This window comes from Lathyrus oleraceus, chromosome 4, assembly GCF_024323335.1.
Source record: "Lathyrus oleraceus cultivar Zhongwan6 chromosome 4, CAAS_Psat_ZW6_1.0, whole genome shotgun sequence".
Lineage (NCBI taxonomy): Eukaryota > Viridiplantae > Streptophyta > Magnoliopsida > Fabales > Fabaceae > Lathyrus > Lathyrus oleraceus.
This window is the reverse complement of record NC_066582.1, coordinates 377,606,149-377,615,500: the sequence shown is the minus strand read 5'-3', so window position 1 is coordinate 377,615,500 and position 9,352 is coordinate 377,606,149.

The window sequence follows — 9,352 nt, the reverse complement described above, 5'->3', positions numbered from 1 at the left end:
ACAACATTAATCCTCCATATATACAACATTAATATATGATTCTTTGATCAACAATATACAACAACATATTCTCAAAGTACTACAATTAAGAGAATAAAACATAGCAACCAACACCCAGTGACCACTGTATCCAAAAGCTGTCTAGTAGTTCTAACCAATACTAAACAAAAACGCCCATCCACCCATGGTGGCAAACATGTTCTGTATATCCAAAAGTTGTCTAGTAGTTCTATCGCACATCCATACAAAATAAGGCTCAACCAAAACAACAGATGGCAGCATAAGTAGTCCCCTGCAAAAAGAACACGTCCAAATGCAAATAACACAAAACTGTCAAAAGGCGATTGAGCAACAAATAGTAAACAATGGCATAAAGTTAAATGACATAGCTAATATTACCTGAATTCCTGCATGGCTGTTAAGGTGAAAATCAAATTCCCTAGGGTGACAAATGCCGGTGTCTACCACGGTTGCTTTGACAATTTAGAACAACAAAATCAGCAAAAAGTGATAAATTCAAATGATAATATATACCAGATGCGTTGAGAAATATATTGAAAAAACCTGGCATAATTTTTCCACTTCTATCGGTCTCTTTGGGGTTGACAGGAAAGAGACGGGTGTGATGTCTCTTTTGGACCACTACAAAAGTAACTTTAGGTAGATACCCATCCTCTATTGAGACACAAGCCTGTATCTCCGACCATATTTTTTCTTTGCCAACCTTCAAGTCCGGACTTCTCCAATTATCACATGTAATCGGAATATGTTGTCGAACAAGGAAACCAATGTAACTTGCCAACATTGAACCCTTATCTTTTGAAGATAGAATTGATATATGTTTAGATGGACATGTTCCATTGTCGTAGAGGGATACTTTCAAATATCCAGCATCATCATTTACGCGAACGAGGCTTGACGATAATAGAGCATCTCCATCTAAACAAATATCAATTGATACTTTCGAGCATCCCTTGCCCCCTGCACGAATGATTGACTTCATAATAGCCATTTTACCTGTAAAAAAGAAAACAATTAAAATCAGATGACAAATGTAAAAACAATTAAAATCATAAAAGTCATTTTACCTGTAATAAAGAAAACAATTAAAATCATTTGACCTGTACCTTTTTCACTAAGTTCTCTTTCTTTTCTTGGTTGGAATATGTTCTACATGTCTCTTAACAACACGGACGGTTGGATTGATCCAAATACCCTCATTATGATCATTTCTAATATATGAATCATTTGATATATTATTCTCATCTTGATCATTTCTGGTAAACGATTCAATCTCAACATCAATATCATCACCTTGATCTCCAGTGTTTTCATCAATTACTTTGTTGGAAAAAAGAACTATAGACCATTTCGTACTTTTCGGATCATTGACATAGAACACTTGTCTAGCTTGAGAGGCTAGAATAAAAGACTCATCTTTGTATCCCACCCTATTAAGATCCACTTGCAAAAATCCTGACTTATCCATTCGAATGCCATTATTATTTTCAACCCACTTGCAACCAAATATAGGAATCTGAAACTTCTCATAATCAAACACCCAAATGCGCTCGATAACACCAAAATACGACAGATTTGCAAATTTGGGGTTTAAGTCCTTCACACTTGATATGTGCATTGCTTCAGCTACCACGGTGACACCACTATTCTGCATAGTACTTTTATCATCTTGTTCTTTGGTATAAAATGTGTATCCATTAATCGCGTATGCGCTATAAGAAAAAACATGGAAACTTGGACCATATGCTAAGCATCTCAACCTTTCTGTTATTGAAGCGGGATCTGAATAATACTTTGAATAAATATGATCCTAAAACCAAGGTATAAAACATCGATTGTGCTCTCGTACTATCCAATTTTCATTTCTATTGGGATTTAAACCTCGGAGAACATCCTTGTGAATTTCAACATACGGCTCAACCTCATTCTCATTGTGCAGAACATACAAATGCACTTGATCCCGTTCGACCCTTGATACTGCCACGATTTTATTTCCAATTAGATTTTTTCCTTCTTTCTTTTCGACAAGCTGAGACTTGGGGAGTCCGATTGACTGAACATTAGACAAATATTAAGTACAAAACTCAATCGCTTCTTCAACAATGTATCTTTCAACCATACAACCTTCTGGTCGACTTCGGTTCTTCACGTACCCTTTTAATATTTTCATATAACGTTCAACAGGGTACATCCATCTCATATAAGCTGGTCCACATAATTGTGTCTCTTTCACAAGATGAACAACTAGATGTACCATTATGTCAAAAAATGATGGAGGAAAAAACATTTCAAGCTCACACAAAGTAATAACGATTTCTTTTTGCAACATTGGTAAGATCGCAGGATTGATCACCTTACTGCAAATTGACTTGAAGAAAGAACACAACTTAGTTATAGAGCTTCTTACTTTTTCTGGAAGAATAGAACGTATACCTATTGGGAGAAAATGTTCCATTATAACATGGCAATCATGGGTCTTTAAACTCTTTAACTTGAGGTCTTTCATAGACACAAGTCTTCTAATATCTGAAGAGTACCCTTCTGGAACTTTAACTTCACTTAGAAACTTACACAATGTTTTTTTCTCCTTTCTAGATAGAGTATAAGCAGCAGGCGGTAGATATGTTCGTTTTCCTTTCTTCAAGGGTCCTAATTCAGTTCTTATTCCCATCGATATCAAGTCCTTTCTTGCCTTAAGGCCATCCTTAGACTTTCCTTGTATATTGAGTAACGTGCCAATAACACTTTCAAATACATTTTTTTCAATATGCATAACATCAAGAAAATGTCTCACATACAAGGACTTCCAATACGGCAATTCAAAAAAAACTGACCTCTTCTTCCACCCACTTTTGACAAGTGTGTGGGCAAAAGGCTTGCCAAACTAAGTATCCAAATCTTTCACCTTTTCAAAAATTTGATCACCCGTCAATATAGGTGGAGCTCTGCCTTGTTCTGTCTCTCCATTGAACCCCTTTCTCCATCCACGGTAGTGATGATTTGAATTTAAGAATCTCCGATGACCGAGAAAGACATTCTTCTGACCAAACTCCAAGCGCTTCCAATCTGTTTTATCTTCACAAATAGGACACGCACATTGACCTTTTATGCTATACTCTGATAGATTTCCGTATGCTGGAAAATCATTAATTGTGCCAAACAACATCGCCCTCAAGTTGAAACTTTCTTTCCTATATCCATCATAAACCTCCACACCGGTCTCCCACAAAATCTTTAAATCTTCGATTAAGGGCTTCAAGTACACGTCTATGTCATTCCCTGGTTGTTTAGGTCCAGAAATCAACATAGACAACATCATGTACTTACGCTTCATACATAGCCATGGAGGTAGGTTATAAATCATAATAATCACAGGCCATGTACTGTGTGAGATACTCTGGATACCGTGTGGGTTCATTCCATCAGTAGATAATGCCAAGCGAAGGTTTCTTGATTCTTCTCCAAATTCAGGATAATCATTATCAATTTTCAACCACTGTGGTGAATCTGCCGGATGTCGATACTTTCCATCTATAATTCTTTCATCTGCATGCCAGGTCAAGTGTCTTGAATCGGTTTCACTACGAAACATGCGTCTAAATCTCGGAATAACAGGAAAATACCACAAGACCTTTGCTGGAGACAACTTGTTCTTATATCGCGAGACACCGCATTTAGGACACTCATTTAACGATGCATACTCATTTCGAAACAAAACGCAATCGTTTGGACATGCATGTATCTTATCATAGCTCATGCCAATAGAGCACAACATCTTTTTGGTCTCATATGTTCGATTGGGAAGAACATTATCCTCAGGAAGCATATCTTTCAAAAGGGCTAATAACTCTGTGAAACTTTTATCCGACCACCCATTGCCCGCCTTTAAGTTGTACAACTTTAATACCGCAGACAATCTTGTGAATTTAGTGCAACCATCATACAAAGGTTTCTCTGCATCACTTACCAACCTCTCAAACATTTCGGGACAATCCTTAAGATCTCCTTCAAGTGCTTCTGCAATCTCTTCAACTCGATCACAATCGTATGTATCTGCGCCACTATAGTTTGAGGCATAGGTCGTACTATCCCCCGGTTCAACATTCTCGTTACTTTTCTCACCATGCAAATTCCAACATGTATAACTTCGATCAATTCCATGCCTCATTAGATGCGATGTCAACTGAACTGCGTCAACCCGTTTCCCATAACAACAACCCAAGCAAGGACATATCATTCTACTGGGGTCTTCGGCGTGCGCAACGGCAAACTTAACGAATTCTAATACCCCATTCTCGTACTCTCTCGACAATCGATTGGAAGACATCCATGTATTACCCATTACTAATTAGAATAAACAAAAAACAATTTCAGAAGATTTCAAACACATTCGGACCTAGGTTTCTAATGATACTGGTGTTGACACAAAATCAGATATTCATAGGGCTTGAAATTGCCTAATAAACCCAAACAAACGTAGGGCTTGAAATTTAACGCATGCGCTATCAAATTTAAAATGACTATGAATATTGAAACTTTACAGGTTGAAACAAACGTAGCATAGACAACAATAACATAAAACTGAAATGGGGCAAAGCTAAAACAAAGCAAGAAATAGGGCAAAGCTAAAACGAAACAAACGTACCTTTGGTGCCAGAAGGAGGAAACGTCGTAGATCTAACAGAGGTGGAAGGAGAACGCCTTAGAACCCTAACGTGAAAAAGAACGAAAATAACAGAGAGTGAAATAACAAAACGCGCAGTATGTTATAATTTTAATGTTTACTAAAGGGGACCTTAGAGGGCGCTTGTGGAAAAAAAGCGCCCTCTAAGGTGCGCTGTCTATTGCTCCTTATTTTTTCGCTTCACTTTAGACAGCGCTTTTGTAATAAAGCGCCCTCTAAAGTGCGCTGTTGTACATGGACTTAGAGAGCGCTTTCTTAGAAGCGCCCTCTAAGGGTATCCTTAGAGGGCGCTTTCATAAACGCGCCCTCTATTGTTGTCCCTCCATTTCCTCATTATTTTTTCGCTTCACTTTAGAGGGCGCTTTGTTACACAAGCGCTCTCTAAAGTGCGCTGTTGTACATGGACTTAGAGAGCGCTTTTTTAAAAGCGCCCTCTAAGGGTACCCTTAGAGGGCGCTTTCATAAACGCGCCCTCTATTGGTGTCCCTCCATTTCCTCATTATTTTTTTGCTTCACTTTAGAGGGCGCTTTGTTTCAAAAGCGCCCTCTAAAGTGCGCTGTCTATTCCTCCTTATTTTTCTCTTCACTTTAGAGTGCGCTTCTTTAAGAAAGCGCCCTCTAAGGTGCGCTGTCTATTCCAGTTTTTGGCGTAGTGATTACATATGCAGCATAGTCATTAATATTCTACATCAAAGCATCTCACATTGTAAAATCTTATTTGTGAGAAGTACCATAAGTACATTTTCCAATCCACAACATTTTCAAATACACATCAATTTCGGCTTCTGGATTTTGTGGATCTATATGTTTATGGGAATTGTCAAGGTGATCCAAGATGGTGGAGTTTTTTTATAGGAAATTTTCAATCAACTAATTAGCTATTTTGTTTTGATGATGATAACACACTGGCATCAAACATATCTAGTGAAGTCATTATCTACTGAAGATAGCTCAAGCGGTCAAAGATGATCAAGACAATTTATCAAGCTATCCTTTTGAAGATGCTATTGAAGATCAAGTCATCTCTTTGAAGTCAATACTTTGGTCAAACAAAATTCAAGTAAAGACTTATGTTTCAGGTTTTGTCGGTGTTTTATCCTCACAACTCTATGATGATCGTAATCAACTTAAATACATTGCAAGCTTCATCAAGCTAGAATACTCATGGTTCGTGTGTAATTGTAAAGTCAAAGATAATTATGCAAACACTTAAAACTTCGGAGCTGTGAAAGAGGGTTGTTTTATTCTAAATTTTAAAGATAGTCTATGGAAATTGGATTAAATATCAGATAAAGGTGTATTCCTTGGATATTCTATCTCATATAAAGGTTTTAGAGTATATAATCTTAGAAATTTGTGTGTAAAAGAAAGTATGCATGCTATATTCAAAGAAACTAATGATTTTAATGAGAAATTTCTTGATGAAGATTAAGAGTGAATTGTAAACTCCAGTGCTAACAAAAACCAAGATGATCAAGAACCATCCTTTCAAAAAACACTAAAGAGTTGGAAGAATGTGGTTGATCATCCTCGTGAATTGATAATATGAGACATTGTTGAGAAAGTCCGAACTAGACAATTCTTTAAAGAGAATTCAAACAACATGGCAATGACATCTCATATTGAACCAAAGAATATTCATGAAGCAATTAAAGATTAAAATTGAATAAAAGCCATGAAAGAAGAACTTTCTCAATTTGAAAGAAACAAAATATGAAATCTAGTTCCTTGTCCTTAGACAAAACCGTTGTTGGGACAAAATGGCCATTCATAAATAAATTAGATGAAGATGGAACAATAATTAGAAACAAAGAAAGACTTGTCGCTCAAGGATATAATCAACAAGAAGGTATTGATTATGACAAAACATATGATCTAGTAGCAAGGTTAGAATCAATTAGAATTCTTCTTGCATATGCTACTCATGAATGCATCAAACTTTTTTAAATGGACGTAAAAAAGTGTCTTTTAAATAAAGAAGTCTATATTCACCAACCTCTAGGTTTTGAAGATAAGATAAAACCTAATCATGTTTTCAAACTCACTAAAGCTCTTTATGGTCTCAAACAAGCTCCCCGTTCTTGGTATGAACGTCTAAGCATATTCTTAAATCAAAATAATTTTTGAAGAGACCAAATTGATACAACTCTTTTTAGAAAAATTCACAACAAGGACTTACTAATTGTTCATATTTATGTTGATAATATAATTATTGTGCACTAATGAAAAAATGTGGGAATAGTTATGCAAAGTGAATTCTAAATGAGCATGATGGAAAAGTAATGTTCTTTCTTGGGCTACAAATAAAACAAAAAGAAAACGAGATATTCATATACCCTGAAAATTAAATTAAAGATCTTTTTAGAAAATACACGATGAGTGAAGAAAAATAATGGTGACTCTCATGCATCCATCATCATTCCTAAATAAAGATGAGAATGTAAAGGTTGTACCTTAAAAAGAATATTGAGGTATAATAGGATCTCAGTTATATTTAACTACAAGTAGACCATATATTGTATTTTCAATAGGATTATGTGTAAAGTTTCATACCTCTCCTAAAGAATCACGTCTTACAGTAGTAAAACAAATATTTAGATATCTTGTCGGAACTACTGATCTTGGTATTTGGTATATAAATGGATTTCACTTTGATCTTGTAGCATATTGTGATGCTGACTATGTTGGTGATATAATTGAAATAAAAAACACCACCAGAGCATATCAATTTCTTGGGCAAACCTTAGTCATCTGGTCTTATAGAAAAAAAATACAATTTCCTTGTCCACCACTGAAGTTGAATATGTCTATGTTGCCAATTGTTGTTCACAAGTTCTCTGGATCAAAAATCAACTAGAAGATTTCTCCATAAGGTGTGAAAAAATCTCAATTATGTACGAAAACACCAATGCAAAAAATTTATCTAAAAATTTAATTCATAATTCTAGATCCAAGCATATAAATTCAAACATCATTTTATCTAAGATCATGTGCAAAAAGGAGACATATATCTAACTTTCATTGATATTAACAATCACTTGACTGAAACTTTTATAAAACCTATCGTAGAAGAAATATTTATTTTATTAAGAAAAAACTCTACATTTTAAAACCACTTTTTCTTTTCTCTTCTCCATCCTACATTAAGCCCCAACTTCCTTCTTTTCAAGAAACCTTCCATTTTATTCCTCCATGTTTTCTGCACCATATATCTCATTCCACATTTCCTATATAAAACTCATCGTTTTCATCTTCTTCATTTCATCACCACAATGGCTTCCCAAAACCACATTGATGATCCTATGTCTCGTATGGAGAATCAACCTTCCCTTCTTCAAGGTATTCCTCCCTTCAAAAATCCAAAACCTTAATCTAAAACATCTAAATGTACCAAGTTTTCTGAATGCACCACCTCATTCCCAAAAAATGATGTTGCAATTAAACCCAAAACTTTGAGTAATTCTGAGTTAATCGTGATGAACAAGATTCAATCTCATCTATCGAATTCTCTCTTGTTCTTCACTCTTCACTCGAGTAAACTAACCAATCTTGGTTGCAAAATTGTATCGCTGCACAATGATTATGAAAAAAAGAAAAGAAAATTTAATTGGGGGAAGAAAAGGGTCAAGGTTTATCGACAGAGGGAAGAAGATAATTGATTATGAATAGTTTCTCTCTGCTTACAAACTTTGATTCTTTATTCCTTTTGCAACTACAAAATTCAAGTGTATACAATAATAGGGGTTGCTCCCTATTTATAGATTTTGGATTTGCTTGCTTCTCAAGAAAGACCCAAAACTAACCTAACTAACTCAGCTAAACAAACAAATAAAGCTAAGTATAACATCACTGTCGAGATACCCTTTGACATTTTGACACCTAAGTTATTCGACATTTCCTCGTTTCTATTGATCAACCTGATTTGACATAAGGAATTACAATTTAACACAACACCTAATTCATTGTGTCTAAGGTATCTACATTCGCATAGACCTTAACTTCTTAAAAAAATCGACCTGCACTCCCTTCATCATGATGTCTGCAATCTGATTCTGAGTTCTGCAGTGTTCCAAGTTATTCTTCGCTTTTGCTACCTGCTCTCGGAGATAATGGAACCTCATTTTGATGTGCTTACTTCGTCCATGCGTTATCGGATTCTTCTCCAAATTGATAACAAACATATTGTTGATCTTCATGGTAATTGCTCCATGATTCTTCCTTGTAATCTCTTTGATCAAATTCACCATCCAAGTTGCTTGACATGCATAAAAGAGAAGCAGTTATGTACTATGCTTCACACGACGACAATGCTACTACTGGTTCCTTTCTTAAACTCCAATCAACTGGTGCACCACCTAGCATAAACAAATATCTAGTTATGGATTTTCTATCCTCAACATCACTACACCAACTTGATTTGGTGTATCCCACTAGTTTGCATTATTTTCCTTCATCAGTTGCAGGAAACAAAATGCCATAGTCGAGAGTTCCTTTGAGATAACTTAGTATCCTCTTCGTTGCTACTAGGTGTGATACCTTTGACTTCTGTTTGAATCTACTCACCATACCTACACCGTATGCTAGATTGGGCCTTGTGTGACAAAGTTATCGAAGTGATCTAATGATTCTTGTGTACTTCGTTGGATC